This window comes from Schistocerca cancellata, chromosome 5 (genome assembly GCF_023864275.1).
Source record: "Schistocerca cancellata isolate TAMUIC-IGC-003103 chromosome 5, iqSchCanc2.1, whole genome shotgun sequence".
NCBI lineage: Eukaryota > Metazoa > Arthropoda > Insecta > Orthoptera > Acrididae > Schistocerca > Schistocerca cancellata.
In genome coordinates this window covers 302,501,302-302,519,862 of record NC_064630.1, presented here as the reverse complement: position 1 = coordinate 302,519,862, position 18,561 = coordinate 302,501,302, and positions in this window count along the sequence as shown.

Sequence of the window (18,561 nt, the reverse complement as noted above, 5' to 3'; positions counted from 1 at the left end):
TCTTGATGTTACTACCCTTGCTTTAATTTCATCGAACACTGTCTTGACTTGCCTAGACGCTGAGTCAGTTCTTTCGCCTATCATTTCTTTTTCGATTACTTCACATTTTTCATACAACCATTTCGTCTTAACTTTCCTGCACTTCCTATTTATTTCATTCCTCAGCGACTTGTATTTCCGAATTCCTGTATTTCCCTGAACATATCTGTACTTCCATCTTTCATCGTATTCTGTTACCCATTGTTTCTTTGCAGTTACCTTCTTTCTACCTATATCTTTCTTTCCAGCTTCTGCAATTGCCCTTTCTAGAAATGTCCATTCCTCTTCAACTAAACTGCCTACTGCACTATTCTTTATTCTTGTATCTATAATACCTTTCTTTTATTTCCTTTATCTATAGCCTTAGAGAACTTCAAACATATCTCGTCATTCATTAGTACTTCCGTATCCCACTTTACGTATTGATTCTTCCTGAGGAATCTCTTAAACTTCAGCCCACTCTTCATCACTACTACATTGTGATCTGAGTCTATAACTTCTCCTGGGTACGCCTTACAATCCAGAATCTGATTTCGAAATCTCTGACTGACCATGATGTAATCTTATTATTCCCCCTCGTTTCTTATACATGTTGTATATTACCTGTCTCCCCTTGTAACGTACCCCCTTTTTTCTCAGAATTTCGAACATCATGCGCATCAACCTCCCGACTGTGCTGTAACCGCAACCGACAGACCACACAGTGAGACTTGCTGCCTCGACCTTGTAGACTTCAGGAATCGAACCCGCGGTGAACAACCGACTCTCGGGCGGCTGAAGCGAAATCGCGCATACACATTTTGACCAACCTGTTGTCGACAGTAAATGCAACACGGGTTATAAATAAACAGGTAGAACCTGCAAATCATACGAAGTTGCTAAAGCAAGACAGAAGAGAGAAGACACTAGGCTAAGAAAAAATGAGAAATTTATTTTCCGAACGTGTGACATCAGAAAGAAACGACAGTTCTTTGGGTGTAAGGGCACAACGGTACCGCCTTAATACTGCACTGCAAAGGCTTCTGTTGCGGAGGCCTGTTGTACGTGTACCTCTAACACGTCTTCACACAAGAGGACATCTAGAGTGGTCAGCATGCCACCTGGACAAAAGTGGGCCAATGTTTTTTCTACAGATGTGTCCCTATTTGGTTTGGAGAGTGATTCTCGACGGATTCGCATCTGGAGGGAACGTGGAACATGATTTCGGGACCGATATCGAGGAGAGTCCCTCATGGTGTGAGCAGGAATTACATTCACCACTCTAACACCTCTTAATGCAACTGTATGGTTGAATCGACAAGGTTTAGCTGCTGTTATTTCTTATGACATCTTCGGACCTCATGTGGGATTGTTTGCGAAGTGCTGTGGGCCGAGGCTTCTTATTGATGGAAGATAATGCTCGACCTCATTGAGCACGGTTGGTTGATATTTCCTCGTTCTCCAGATTTGAATTATCGAGCAATTTTGGGATCCACTAGGGAGTCGGGTTGCATCACATCAGCATCCACCAATCACTATCAAAGTATTGCTAGCAGCTCTGCAGGAAGAATGAGGTTTACGACATCATTTACAGTATGCCTTGTCATTGTCATGTCTGTGTTGCCGCCAGAGATGGTCACACCCCATACTGAGCCCATTAACCAGTTGTCGGAATATGTGTCTAAATCCGTTAAGTTGGAAAAAATAAAGAACATATTTGTCTACCGTTATGCGTGTTGCAGTTGTTTACATTGTGCATTCTTTACATTGTTTCTACTTTACTATTACCTCTTTATACTGTTTTGTGGCAAAATAGACCAACTTTACAGAATTTTTGTTTGTTGCTTTAATTTTGGTCACAAGTGTCAATAGCGTTATCAGTAGTGAGTGGTTGCTGATTTCGCCTTTGCAAGACCCACGCTGTATATTACTTCCTCCCACGTGTATCTCGCAAAATTTCGACAACTAGAGCTCTTAATGAGTTTTATCGACAGTCGTCCTTCCTGCTCACCACTCTGCAAATGGAGTACGGAAGATGTGAAATGATTGTGTTATCGGAGTTTGCTACATACCATAACTGGCTTACTAGTAAATGTGTAGATGGAAATGTAGAAATAATTTTTGTTATGGGACAGATCAATTCTAAGTGCGATGGGACTGCGCAACACGAGAGCGGGGGCAACGGAAGCAAGCGCCGGCCGGCAGGACATCCGCCACCTGCGCTCTCCTGCTCCCCCCAACCCCTCCCCCCCTGCCAGTGATTCACCGTCCAGCGTCGCCCGCGCTGGCGCTGTTGTCTGTGGGACAACAATCAATCAGGAATTGCGGCACTGTTTACACCGGAAAAGCGCAGGCGGCCCTCACTTTAAACAGACAGAACTCGGTAGTGCGTCGACAGTAAGCAGCTCGGCCCTCCCAAGAGAACACGCAAATGGCGAGCCAGAAATACGCGGATGCAAGACCGCAGCTAGGACGCGCTTGGAGGCTACGGCAGAGCTTCTATTATTCACGACGACTGTCAAAATCAGCGGGCTCTGTGGAGGAGAACTGCTGTAAACGTCGCTATAAAATCAGGAAAATACCACTGTCGATGCGACACCGTTCATATGAATAGCCGAATAAGTTCTTATGAATTGATATGGTGGTCCAGTGGCAGTTCAACACTGCGACTTACAGCAGGAAAATGATTTAATTTCGTTGCAAGGGTGGTAAGTAGCAGTTGTGTCTAGAACCAGAAATCTTATATGATACTGAAAGTGCACTGGTGTATCTAACACAAACACATTGATCGTAATCCTGTGGACAGCTGAAGAATATACATACGGATATGATTTCAGCCAACAATTTTGAGACTTCTCTCGTTGCACAAGGAGATGGAATCTCTAACAGAATACACCATAATAAAAATTTCCACAGGAGAGATATTTTTGCAGATATATTCATGCCAAACTTAGTGTGCGTATTTATTTTATGCTCTGCCTTGTTTCTTCGCACATTAAACCGTTACTGTCGTTCATTTTATACTCTTAAATAGAATTACGCTAGGTTTCCGAAGCTCTATTAAGATTTTTCAAGAATTACAATGTACAAAACGAGACTATACCAAATAGCGCATCATATATATAGCAGGATACTTTACACGTCAAAAATAAATCAGAGAACGCTGACTTAAATTGAACAATATATATCCCTTACATAAAGGAAACTGGCAAGACCACAGTTCTGATGTGCTGTCACTAATACCGTCATGAAAGGATAGTGTAAGTATAAGTGGCACCCAAATGAAAACGAGTCATAACGAAGAAAGTACGTAAAATGTTTGTCGGCCCACGTGCTGCCAAAGCTGTTTCGACAACGCTACAGAAGATTTGCTAGGAAGCCCTCGCACATCCTCCATACAGTCCTGACGTCTCCCCAAGCGATTTCGATATTGAGCCCAGAAAGAAGACATTCTTGTCCCTCGATTTGCTTCGAAATAAACTTAATTCATACAAAATTGTCACAAAGGGACAGAACGACCGTTGATAGCTTTACATAAAAAGGGTGCAGAATTCAATTTTATCTGCTATTATGTGTGTTTCTAGGAAGTAACTAACTCATATTTGGGTGAACACTTAGGCCCATTTTCCCAACGAGTAGTGTATCGACATTTCCCAGTCGGTTACCAAGTCTGCATTAGTAGTCCACAGGAGAAACCATCAAACTGAAATAAATAACAAGGAACTACATTTGTAGGCCAAAAGACGTTGTTTAAACATTGGTGTTGTAAAAAATTATTTCACTCAGTAGAAGTGGGGTAACAAGAACAATAGAAATAATTTAACTTACATCAGATGTCTGGCGGCCGGTGTGGCCGTGCGGTTTTAAGAGCTTCAGTCTGGAACCGCGTGACCGCTACAGTCGCAGGTTCGAATCCTGCCTCGGGCATGGTTGTGTGTGATGTCCTTAGGTTAGTTAGGTTTAAGTAGTTCTAGGTTCTAGGGGACTAATGTCCATAGATGTTAAGTCCCATAGTGCTCAGAGCCATTTGAACCATTTGAACATCAGATGCCTCAAAAAACAAAAACTTTCTTTCTAAAACATGGCGGAACAGTTTTCCTGTGGAAATCTCACAAACAGCAATGGTGACGTGTATTACAAATACTCTGACCACTTATCAGCAGGCAGTAGCGCTGTTCAGGGCAATTTATACCGAACCTTCCGCTATCGATCTTAGTGTTAACTAGTAAGCTACCCAAATTAGTATGTTATATAAATTGATAACAGTAATTGCAATATGAGACACGATCACAAATGTTTACTGAATGATTGGAATGTCATTCTACTTATCTCATTATGTTACAACAGCCTTTATCTGATTTCATATTGCTTCTTACAGACATGTACCCCATTTGAAGATGACCTTCTCTGCAATAGGTAACCACGAGTCCATGATACTTCCGTTTGACATTTATATCATAGTAGCTGATCACTGGTAGTTGCGCACGCTCATGAGTCGTCATCATTGGAAAACAAAGAATAAAATATTCCACCTCCCACTTCTATTAAGTCAGCAGTGGTCGCGCTACATAAGACTCTGCCCCTGACGTAAGCGGCAAACTTTAATTAGCTCATGGTCGTACTGCGTATAAATAAATGACATTAAGCAATAGAATCTTTCTCAGTCAGCATCAGGAAATCGCTTCACTTCACGTGATATGTATCGCATAATTACTTGTTAACGACATAATTTAGTGTAAACAGGATCAATCTACAACGCACAAAAACGGTGCATAACAGTGGCTAGCGAATAGCTTGAAAACACATTGAAAAGCAGCTTCATGTCGGCCTCCTAAACAAGAAATAACTCACTGTATCATGGTGACTCAGTCCAGTTTCAGTTGTAATGTTGAATAATGTTTGCGTAATAGCACAGAGTTAACAATAGCTATTAAATAGTTTTTCGTTTCTATTATTATTTAAATGTCTATAAATAAATTACCAGTTGCTAAACTTTGCATTTAACCGTAGACTGGAAGATTCTCAGTTCACGTTTTCTGTCTAGTGACAAGTGTGTGCGTAAGTAACAAGGAATTATGTAAATGGATTTCCAAGTTTTGGAAATTCATTGCCCAGTGCTCTGTGTATGATACATAGTGGTCATCACAACAGCGTTTATAAGTGTATAAGTATAACCGTGCATATAATTTTTTTTTCAGTTTGATTTATTGTCGTGTATTACTTCTTATCAAATTTTTTTGCTAAGGAGGCTCGGGGGATTTCCACTCTTCACTAGAAACCAATTAGTTTGTTACACATAACACATTTTCTAGAAAAGGTAGTAACACAAAATTGTACTAACTGTTAGAAGAATCAACATTTTGTAAGTCATTACGTGGCGCCACATCCTCAAGCAGTTGCAAATTAAACTCTTTCATTATTTAGAGACAGTAATATTATCCACTTATGGGCAAAATTTAATTTAAAACCTTGCTACTCAGTTAGTGGGTAAATTTGCTAAGACGTGATGTGGGAACAGGCGAGGGAATTAATAGATAGTGAGGAGAGGTATTTAACCCTGATTTCTGTGAGTCATTACCTACCTGCATTAAACTGTTGGTAATTAATGCCAAAGTGTTAGTTACAACCAAGTCATCGTAGGAACTTTTTTTTTTTCACATGCAGGGTTACACCTGTACGGTGAAGTTTCCTGGTAGCTTAACGTGTCAGTGTGTTCTCTCCAGAACTTTCGAAAAGACACAGTCATGTTGGCCACAGAAAGTTGTGCTACTTACATCTCTTGAATGTTTTCTTTGAGGTTAAGGATTTACCTAAAAACCAAAACGAGTAATGGTTCTCATTTTTCTAGCTGCCACTAAGAAGTCAACGTGTCTTTCTGTGATAGATATGACCAGCCTCCAGGTCGTAGGGACTAACAGCATAATGGGCAGTGGTGTAGCTGTGCTCCTTCTGAAAGGTGAGAACATTATGTAGGGCTGACGGTTTTTGAAAACCAAGCCGCCTGAGTACATTGTTGCTCTCCTGTCTCGACAATTTTGTTAGTAAGTATTACAATGGTAACTGGATATCATAACTGCATCTGAACCTCTGAGTCAATCATTGTGCCTCTCGGGTAATGCTAGATGATCTTAAGCAGCTGTTGCGTGATCCAGAAGAATTTCTTTCTCCCGCGCGCATTCGTATTCTCGTATACTGCAATTATTATTGTGTGTGATTTTCTGTAGTTGACCGAGAAGTGAATGCTGGTTCAATAACTTGTAAGAGTTGGAAAGTTTTCAGTGTTATCTCATTGAAGCTTAGGTCAGTATCTCGTATCTGTATGTGAGGGCTTTACTTAATATGTAGGTTTGTTACCTTCCCAACAGTCCTTAAATTCTGTTTGCGGCTTTATCATAATTACAGAGATTAAGTGACAGGCCAGTTTCAATCCCGCCTGTAAATACAAGAAGAAGTTGCTCACAGAGTCCACACAAGAAGCTCTAACGAAAGAGCTGTAACACAAGTGGTCATTTTATCAAGAGCAGACTATAGTACGGTGAAGTCTATTACAATCATTACTTCAGCAGATCTGATGTCATTCGTCATTGTTTCCTGTCCTTTTCTAATCTTTCCAACTCCACACAACAGGCGCGCACAGGGCCCAATAAGAACTGTAATAGTTGACGTATTCTAGCATTTTTCTGCTTTTACATTATTTCCACTCTTACGCTCCTTCCAGTATCTGGAGTCGTGAAAGATGCCACACTTATCTGGCAAGGTTTTTCATAGACATGTCATACTAGTTTTCTTCATTTCGTACCTTACTTTTCCATGCAATTATTAAAAGTGTTTAATAGCACGAAATGTTTCTATTTCCTTCTTCTCCATGTTTCACGTAGCCCAAATTTCAGTCTCATCAATGGTGAACTTCATACGTGTATGTTCAATAATTTATTTGTCCATTGTACTTCTACATTTGACATGAGTAGGGAATTTTCGTTTAGGTAAGATGGCTCTTAACCACTGCGTCACGTGACTTCTGTGCGTATGGAATTATTGACCGAGAGTCCCCATCTGACTCAGCCGGAAATCGAGCCCGATGCATCATAATAGTCATCAGCAATAATCAGGAGAACAAGAACTGCTGAAAAATATTAAATAATTTCAACAAAATAAACCTACCTACGCAATAGGAGAATAGAAAGCTAATTAACTCAATGAACCAGAAAATTAAAGAGAGGACAAGTTTGGCTTCGACCAGTAAATCTTGAAAGAGAGAAGTATATAATTTTTCGTATCCAATACACAAATATCCTGCGCAGGATGGCTGCATGAAAGTGGGATGCATTAAATTTTGTATTTTCGGTTAGGTAGACACATGAAAGGAAAATGGCTCTGAGCACTATGGGACTTAACATGTGAAGTCATCAGTCCCCTAGAACTTAGAACTACTTAAATCTAACTAACCTAAGGACATCACAGATATCCATGCCCGAGGGAAGATTCGAACCTCTGACCAGCGGTCTCGCGGTTCCAGACTGAAGCGCGTAGAACCGTTCGGCCACAACGGCCGGCGAACCACATGAAAGGAGCACGTATAAGATTTTGTACTGCTGTATGATAGAATGACATCCTGACCAAGGACGCTACCTAAAGGGGGTTGATTTTTGTACATATGCTGTCTAATAACGTGTTCTTCCGGTTACGTTAAGTTCAACTTGCACCACAGAACTATAAATATTGCAATACGTTTCAACAAATGACCCAATTACTAATTTTTTTGCACGATGGAATAATGCAGGTTTAAACAAGCATGTCAAGGGGGTTATTTTACGGAAATCCCGCCAAATTTTATCTTATTACCCAATCTTAATCCGCTTACCATTGTTCTCTATAAAAACTTTTTGGTGGTAAGTTCATATGGTTGGATAGTGCGGTTGGCTGCAAAACCATCGCCGGCCGCGGTGGCCGACCGGTTCTAGGCGCTTGAGTCCGGATCCACGCTGCTACTACGGTCGCAAGTTCGAATCCTGCCTCGGGCATTGATGTGTGTGGTGTCCTCAGGTTAGTTAGGTTTAAGTAGTTCTCAGTTCTAGAGGACTGATGACCTTAGATGTTAAGTCCCTTAGTGCTCAGAGCCATTTCTTTTTTTTTTTTCAAAAACATTGACAGAGGCGGTCAATTCTTTTATTATGAGCGATTACAATCTACTGATGCCAAAACAACGCTTCAAACCACATTCCTAAGTCAAGATTTTCATGGTGCAAATGGTAGCGAACAATTTAACTTATGACTCTGATTCGTAATTCTTTATTCATTAGGAGGCCCTTGACATATATATCAAGATGGAACAATGAGGGTACATTGCTAATTGTGAATGGAAGAGGCCTCGTCTTCGAAACAACAAAGTTCCAGAGCATGAGATAGTCATTTAAATTTACATACATTCATACCGTGTGAATGTGGGCGACAGTCAGTACTATGACCTACTGCCATTAAGGCCAGGAAACAATCAACAGAGACGACAGCGAGTGCTATCATGTCAAAGACCTATGATTGTAAGCGTTTTCTTTAAAATGAAACCAAAAAATAGTCAACGAGTACTGCTTCTACAAGCACACATGTATTCGTTAGGGACAGAATGTCATGTTCTACAAGATGCATTGCCTCGTTAACTGAAAACTATGGAACTGTAAACATATTGGGTTCAAATAGACAGAAGAAGTGTCATAAGACACAAAGATTCACTAATTGAAATAGAACTGAGTTATGACAATATTCCCTGTATGATACATCGGTTGACAAACAATCGAACTAGCCAAAGGGAAGAGTACACAATGCCTAAAGCATCGAACTCAGGACACAAATAGCGGTAACTCAGACCTGAACAAAGTGTGTTTTAATTAATGAACTCTGAGCTCTCAAAATTAAATAATAGATATTGAAAAAGGTGTCACGAAACGTTCTCCTAACGTAACTAAACGGAAATAGAATTAATTAAATACTTATACAGATTACACTATCACAATGAAACACCTGGATCCGCAAAAAAAAACGGCCCAAGTTTACTTATTAGTCTGTAGCAAGAGTGATGAAGTATGGAGCTTGATTGAAACTGTTCCTCTTTCCAGACAAGAGGGTGGGAGAGATCCCTCTACGTCTGACCGAACGCACCCCAACAACGTCCGAAACTACCGTGTGTCTTTCAACTTGACCACTGCTTCTCTTTCTATGCTATATCTCCCAAAAGATTAAGTTGCCAAAGGCAACAGGCTACGTTTGCTAACTCTGACTACCAGCGAAAAGATCTGAAATCCACTTGCACAAATACGCCTGTTGATTCAAGGCCTTTTGTGGGATACATTGGTAATGCAAAGGATGTATACTACGAAAATAAATGAACATACGGACTCCTCTCTCCTGCAGAGGCTGATTATAGACTTGACAGAGGAATGTACGGCGTAAAATTGGCTCTGCAAGCACGCAAGAGACATAAAATTAACACACTACTCACAATTTAATCGGTTGACACTTTTGACCAATTCACGAAAGTACTTGCCGATTACAGTATAGAAAAACTCGGAAAAATCATTTAATCCATGATACATCTAACCATCGAAGTTTTTCCGTTCGTTCAAATATACCATTTGAAATAAAACAAATCAATTGGGAAAAATAGTGTCTTTCCATATCTCCAGCTTAGTTACTAACTGATAATGTTTTCTCTAAAAAATTCGCGTGTTGTCGCTAGTGATGACGTCATTTACAGGGAATGCGTTTTTAGTCTTTATTTCTCTCACAGAAAGTGTCAAAGCTATTGATGAAGAGCGAGGACAAGGAGTGTCCTGGTTACTACCAATTACACCTTACAGCTGACGATTTAACTAGCAAGTAATTAAATATTGCAAAGGAAATTTGGTCGTGGTAACAGTATTGAACAAAAAATACAGCAAATATGTCCCTCTCTTTTGCGTTCTTTAGTGAAATGATTCCCACAGACGATCTTCTACTTTACCTTAACGTTCACGCATCTTTTCAACAACAGTGTTCAGTCCAACACCTAAAACTCATAAGTTTACTGTCTGAATACTGATTGGTAAATGAATATAGCAGAAGGGATAAAACATTCATCAATAATCGCGTGAATCTGGATAATGATATGTTCGCTATTGTCATACACCGTATTCAAAGAATTCAAGTAACTTACACTTCAGCCCTACATGAACATTTGACTTGCTCTCTTTCTGATCAAGCAGAAGATGGGATTCTTGCCGTATTGTTAGAAGTCGAACTTCTCTCACGGATTCTGCCAGCTCTCCGAAGTTTCTTTAGCTTCCGTTGTATTCATTCCGACCTGGCAGTTGTTAGAAGGCTTTTTACTCTAGAAGTTATCTCTGGAGCTCCATTAAGTTCTCTCCTTTGTACTAAAAACTTCGGAAAGATCGAGAGAATCGGTTTTAACAGTGGGATTCTGCACTAAACTATGTGTATTCCAAAGAGAATGCCAGCCACGCTAAAATTCAGAGATTTCTGTCTACGTTAGTCACTTATCTGTACGAGAAAGCTACTGGATTACGTACGCTACTGGATTACGTACCTTCATCAATGCAGCAGGAATAAATCAACTGTATCTTTCTCATACGCCGAAAGACGTTACTAGAGTCGTAATCCACTTTTAGCTGTAGTTCGCCGCTGTCGATAGCCACTAATTAGTGCTCACATTTCTTTGATTATAAGTGTGATGAGATGATATTACGTTTACAAAACATATTAGTGTTGTATTGTTTGTCCATTCATTGTGTTATATCTAAATATTCTTTTCTTTGGTCTAGTTGAGCCAGTGCTCTTTGGAAACACCCTTGTAAAACATTTAGTGGCACTTAAGAGAAATGAGACCTCCTACATCTTTGAAGAAAGTGGGTGGAGACGTATAGTCGAAGATTCAGTGCGGAAGAAACGAATGAAGAAATGAAGCCACTCCCATCCGCAATGACTAAACCGATTAATGATGAGAAATTACTACCTACCATATTTTGGCTGAAGTGATGGACCTCCGCCGCTAGAACTTATGAGGTAAGCACCTCCACTCTTGACGCCACTTTCGTCTGTCATGCATTGCTGAAGCAAGAGAAAATTTTAGCTCACAGATAAACGAAGTATAGACTTTATCCTACATATAGATTTGTAAGAATCCTGACCGGAAGTCTCTTAAAGTCTGAATAAACGTTTTGAATATTTCCTAAAGACGCGTAACTGTCATTACCTACACTGATAGAATAAGGAACTCTTGCATTACTTGTAAGGCTTTCAAAACAGCTACGAACGTCAGTCACTATTTATTGACTGCTGCAGAACAGAACCGAACAGCATTGGTGCTCATATTAGCACAGGGGGCTTTGTATCATACACTGACTGGTTACAGTGACTGATTTACTCACATAAGCTTATACACAAGCTGCGGAAGATAATAATGCTGGCACAACTTAACGGGATAAAAATTCAATGGCGCTATAAGCTCTGCTAATACCCCAATATGTAAAATACACAGCAGCTAGCCAGCGTCATTCCAGCCTTTAGATTAGCAAGAGTATTTTGAATATTTTGGCAGCAAACACCCCACACACCGATTTGTAAGAAATCTGACCGTAAGTACCTTTTTTTTCTGACTGCTCTGATGCGGCTCGCCACAAAGTCCCATCTTGTGTCAAATTCTTCATCTAAGAGTAGCACTTGCATCCTAAGTCCTCAGTTATTTGTTGTATGCATTCCAAACTCTGACTTGCCCTCCCTGCAGATTTTATGCTCTACAGCTTTCTCTAGCACTACTGACATTATACCCAGATGTCTTAGCGCATGTCCTATCATCCTGTACCGTCTTCTTGTCAGTGTTTTCCATGTGCTGCTTTCTTCCCTATTTTGCGGAAAATCTTCTCAACCAGTAACTGTCAAGTGCATCTAAGTATCAACACCTTTCGCATCTCTTCTTTTCCGGTGTTCCCACAGTCTAAGATGCACTACCATACAATGCTGAGCTCCAAATGTATGCTTTTCGCCAAGTATGCCTTCTTTATGTGTACTGATCTGCTTTATATTTCCTTCTTGCTTAGTCCGTCTGTACTATTTTTTTCCAAGATAGTCATCAATTTTTATTCAAAGTTTAGCGCTAAAGTCATTTCTATTATTTCTCATTATTTTCTTCTTCCTTCGGTGTACTCACAGTCCCTATTCTGTGTTGTGTAGACTGCTTATTCCATTCAAGGAGTTATGTAAAGCTTATTCACCGTCACGGAGAATAGCTATGGCGTCAACGAATATTATCACTGATATTGTTTCACACTGCATTTTAATCGCATTCTTCAACCCTTATTTTATTTCTTTCATCGCTTCTTCGATGTATAAGCTGAACAGTAGCGGCTAAAAACTACATCCCTGTCCTACGACCTTTTTAATTGAGTGTTTCGTCCTTGGTCTTTCATTCTTACTATTCCATCTTGACTCTTCTACGTATTGTATATTATCAGTCCTTTCCTAAGGCTTACTCCTCTTTCTCTCGGCATTTAGAACATCTTTCTCCACTTTACGTTGTCTAACGTTGTTTCCCTGTTAATTAACACTGAACTCGACTTCATGTTCCTTAAATCTTGCTGCCATTATCAAGCATAACGCCATAACTGTCTCTCCGATGACTTAACCTTTTCGAAACTCAAATAATCATCATTTAACGGCTTCTTCATTTTCTTTCACATTCTTATAAATGTTGTTTTCGTCAGTAACTTGAATGCTTGAGTCACTATGCTGGTTGTGCTACAGTGATTGGCCCTTAGTGTCTTCGGGATTGCGTGGAAGATATTTTTCCACAACAATGACTGGATTTCTCCAGACTTCTGTGTTCTATACATCAGTTCATATATTCGTTTGGTTGTCACTTCCGCTCTCATTCTCTAAATTCCGAAGCAACGTTATCAATCCCTTCCGCTTTATTTGATCGCACTATTACATTATGGCTCTAATTCTGAGTCCCCATGTCTTCCATCTCGACTCCCATTTCTTCTTCTACCACGTCATCAGGTATTCTCTTGCTCTGGCAGAGGTCTTCGGTAGCCTTTTCCCACCTATTGGCTCTCTTCTCTGCGTTTAGCTATGGAATTTCCGTTGCAGTTTTAATGTTGACACCTTTGTTGAATCTGTCTTTCCGACAAATATTTCTCTCTCCATTTCATGACAGTTGTTGTGAAGACAATTCAACTTAGCTTTCATTCGATTGCTGTTTATTTCATTCCTTAGTAACTTACATTGCTGTGTTCCTATCTTTCATTGAACATTGTGGTACGATGTTATTTAGTCGATCACATGACGTATTTCTCATATTTCTCAATGTTATTTCGCAGTTAACTTCCTTGAATCTAGTTTGTCTCTCATACTTCTGTGACTACTCTGTTCTAGTGAACTAACTACTGTGGTACTCATTATCCCATTATCTACAGCCTTAGAGAACGCATTCTTTCGGACAGTGCTTTTGAATTTTAATCTACTATTCATCTTCACTAAGTTGTAACCAGAGTGTGTACCTACTCCTGGGTAACTCTTACAATCTAATATCTGACTTCATAATCTCTCACCATGTTGTAACCCAATTGGAATCTTCCGTTTCACCCGGTCTTTTCCAAGTTTATCTCTTCCATCTGTGATTTTAGAACAGTGTATTCGCTGTTACTAATTAAAATGTATTGCAGAGCACAATTAACCTTTCTCCTCTCTCACACTTGCTACCAAGCCCACATTTTCCCGTATCTCTGTGTTCTATTCCTTGTCTTATTACTAAATTCCAATCACCCGAATTATTGATTACCATCTCCCCTTACATACTGGCTTACTTGTTTAGTAACATAATACACTTAATCTTTCTCTTCATCTTCTGCTTGCGAAGTCGCTATATTCATCTGAACTAATGTCGTTGGCGTCCATTTGCATCGGATTCTGACGAGAAAAGTCCTTTCACCTACTGTTCACAGCAGCTTGCTATCTGCCCTACCTTGCTATTCATTTTGAGTCATTAGTCATCAGACTGATTTGATGCGGCCCGCCACAAATTTCTCACCTGTGCCAACCACTACATCTCAGAGGAGGACTTGCAACCTACGTAATGAATTATTTGCTGAATGATGAATTTCGCGGGCAAGTGCTCTGCCATCTGAGCTACCGAAGCACTACTCACGCCCCCTCCTCCGAGTTCGAGTCTCGGTCCGGCACACAGTTTTAATCTGCCAGGAAGTTTCATATCAGCGCACACTCCGCTGCAGAGTGAAAATCTCATTCTGGATTTCAGGTGTTATACCACGCAAAAAATAGCTACCACAAATGCTACAGCCTAGATAATGGAGTATGTAAGGAGATAGGGCAGAACATTTAGATCATAGCAAAGTGGCCACTATCAATGAAAGAACTGGAAAAATACTCCTATAAATATTGCTGGACTCACTCTGGTGCCGTGTGATTCTAGTGAGCAGCACACACATACTTCTCGATACATATCGTTGCGTTTTTCAGTAAAATACAGGGCTATTACAAATGATTGAAGCGATTTCATAAATTCACTGTAGCTCCATTCATTGACATATGGGCACGACACACTACATATACGTAGAAAAACTCATAAAGTTTTGTTCGGCTGAAGCCGCACTTCAGGTTTCTGCTGTCAGAGCGCTCGAGAGCGCAGTGAGACAAAATGGCGACAGGAGCCGACAAAGCGTATGTCGTGCTTGAAATGCACTCACATCAGTCAGTCATAACAGTACAACGACACTTCAGGACGAAGTTCAACAAAGATCCAGCAACTGCTAACTCCATTCGGCGATGGTATGCGCAGTTTAAGGCTTCTGGATGCCTCTGTAAGGGGCAATCAACGAAGAAATGGTTGAACGCGTGCGGGCAAGTTTCACGCGTAGCCCGCGGAAAATTGGCTCATGCCAGAACTGGAGACCGACAGCGCCGACTTCATCTTTCAACAGGATGGTGCTCCACGGCACTTCCATCATGATGTTCGGCATTTCTTAAACAGGAGATTGGAAAACCCATGGATCGGTCGTGGTGGAGATCATGATCAGCAATTCATGTCATGGCCTCCACGCTCTCCCGACTTAAACCCATGCGATTTCTTTCTGTGGGGTTATGTGAAAGATTCAGTGTGTAAACCTCCTCTACCAAGAAACGTGCCAGAACTGCGAGCTCGCATCAACGGTGCTTTCGAACTCATTGATGGGGACATGCTGCGCCGAGTGTGGGAGGAACTTGATTATCGGCTTGATGTCTGCCGAATCACTAAAGGGCCACATATCGAACATTTGTGAATGCCTAAAAAAACTTTTTGAGTTTTTGTATGTGTGTGCAAAGCATTGTGAGAATATCTCAAATAATAAAGTTATTGCAGAGCTGTGAAATCGCTTCAATCATTTGTAATAACCCTGTAGTTTAGACAAGAAGATAATAGAAGCTTTCGAAATGTGGTGCTACAGAAGAATGCTGAAGATTAGATGGGTAGATCACATAACTAATGAGGATGTATTGAATAGAATTGGGGAGGAGTTTGTGGCACAACTTGACTAGAAGAAGGGATCGGTTGGTAGGACATGTTCTGAGGCATCAAGTGATCACCAATTTAGTACTGGAGGGCAGCGTGGAGGGTAAAAATCGTAGAGGGAGACCAAGAGATGAATACACTAAGCAGATTCAGAAGGATGTAGGCTGCAGTAGGTACTGGGAGATGAAGAGGCTTGCACAGGATAGAGTAGCATGGAGAGCTGCATCAAACCAGTCTCAGGACTGAAGACCACAACGACAACATTCGTTAGCAAATCAGTCGTAACTGAATTTACCTCCAGTACCGAGTGGGGAGAGGTACCATGCTGTGCAAGACGGAGCAACACGAGAGGCACAGCGAGTCCAGCCTTGGAACGAGGTCAGGTCGCGTTCTGTTGGACGAGGACGGTCAGCAAAGGCTAAATTTTCTACAATAAAGTGTAAAGTTTTACTACGTAATACAACACTGGATGAGACTGACTGGCTATCTCTCTCGTTTATTATCACATGATGGCAGTCTTACGAACCAGTTTGTAAGATATAATATCGAGAAGCAAAGTTAGACGTCTTTCGTCGTATTAACTGCACCATGAAGGCTGACATCTACCAACATTTTTGTGTGTTATATTCTTTTGGAAAGCAAACGGTCGATTTTCTTTCTAATCTCTTCCCTAAATGGGCTTGTTGCACGTATCTAATGATCTCGTCGTCGATGTACATTAAACTCTAATCTTCTCTGTCTCTTTACTACACCACAGCACAAAGAAGTGCACAAATCATCTGGTAACTGATGAATAAGGATGCCATTCAGCAGGTTGACCCTCGTACAACCCTCATCTTATAGTCCACCGAGCGAGGTGGAGCGGTGGTTAGTACACTGGACTCGTATTTGGGTTGACGACGGTTCAAATCCGCGTCCCTCCATCCTGATTTAGGTTTTCCGTGATTTCCCTAAATCGCTCCAGGCAAATTCCGGGTGGTTCCCTTGAAAGGGCTCGGCCGACTTCCATCCCCACCCTTTCTAAACCGATGGGACCTATGGCCTTGCTGTGGTCTCGCGGAGTGGCCGCGCCGTTAGAGGCGCCATGTTACAGATTGCTCGGCCCCTCCCATCGGAGGTTCGAGTCCTGCCTTGGGCGTGGATATGTGTGTTGTTCTTAGCGTAAGTTAGTTTAAGCAGTGCGTATGTCTAGGGTCCGCCGACGTCAACAGTTTGGTCCCTTACGAATTCACACACATTTGAACATTTTTTGAACCTTGCTGTTTGGTCCTCTCCCCCAAATAAACCAACCAACCTACCTTACAGACCAGAACGAAATAACGAGGGGGTGGCCAAGTTGTGTTTCACGTTGAGGATAAATTTCTTCTTGAGGTTCGTAAAGACCGTTTGCGGCTTCGGCTTCTAGAGGTAATGTGGCAACTAATGAAATACGTATATCAACAGCGATGTAGTCATTTTCATTTGATCGTCCATAATTTTCAGTCCAAGCACCTTCTGGTCACATATAACTTCCAGAACATGGTCATATTGTTACCGTTCTTTCAAAATCAGGGTGACGTGCTTTACGAGCAGGACTGTACCAGAGCCCACACCTTTCGCGTTACCCAACGATATCTCCAAGTTGTCCATCAAATATATTGCCACAACGATCACCAGACGCGACATCCATTCATTGTGAGTCGATCACGACACGATGGCAACTGGACAATTCTGGGTGGTAAACGTCGATCGTCTGCACCGATGAATAGAAGTTGTGTGGAACAGCACTTGCCACGACGGCAAGTGATATCTCTGATGCTTTCCATTCTCTACTGTAGGAAAGTTGTGGAAGGTACTGAAATTGTTGACCAAGCCGATACGTTTGGACCCTCTAATTGTGATCGTAAGGCTTGTGTGTACATCTGGTATAACACGTCAATGAATCTTCTTTCATGTAGCACCATTGATTCAGACTGTTCATATTTTCTTGTCCATTAGTGTATTAGCATATTACACCTAAGTATATGAAGTTTGTTTTCTCCTTTGTTAGTAAACAATGAAACTTGTTCTTACTTCTTGAATGGATGACTCTTTAACTAAGTATATTCTTATCAAATTTTCCATCTCTCCAAATTAATTCCTTTCCTTGTAGATTTCTGTCCTTTTATTTTCTGATTTTTCATTCATTGATCTTGGCAGTTAAAGATTAAGTATATTTTTCTGGAGATTGACTGCTCCCAAATTTGGTAGTAACCTTTTCAAAAAGAGTTGATATTACAAAAAATTCAATAGAATGGCTCTTGTTATTACCACAAATTGTTGTATTTCCTTGTTGAAGACAGAAGCCGAAACGACTTGTATTCGTATTTGCTAAAAATTATCTAATGGTTCGTTTAAGAACTTTACAGAATCATCGAAAAAAGGTTTCAAAAATATGCAGTTAACATAACTTAAAAATATCACATGTGAAGTGTATTACGCTTAGCACGTATTAAAAGTAACATAACTCTGATAAAAGAACTCAGAAAAAAAACGTGAGTCCGTTGGTTGTCAGGGAAGGGGGTGGCGGAGGAGATGTACTTGAATAAAGAGAAAGTTTTGCTTACCTATAAGTCAAAACAACAAAATCTTTAAAACAAGGAAGCTACATGCGAACAAATCTTTCTTCAACAGTTGCGACATATTAGCTACACATTTTTGTAGGTAATGGACGAAATTACATATCTTACCTGTACAAGTTGAACGTGACTATATGTGAATTGGAAAAAACTGTGTTTGAGGCGTGGGGTTTCAAAACAAGTTAAAAAGTAAGCAGGTAGGTAAAGGATGAAACGAAGAATAACACAAAAAATCAATAATGTGGTGTACTCGTATATGTAAAACCGTTTCAGTAGTGGAGTAAATTTGTTTTGACTTATGACCAGATATAAAGGATATATATTTGGATTCCTAGTATACATGAATGGACAAGTACTTGAAAATTTAACGTAGGTTTTAAGCGAACTTAA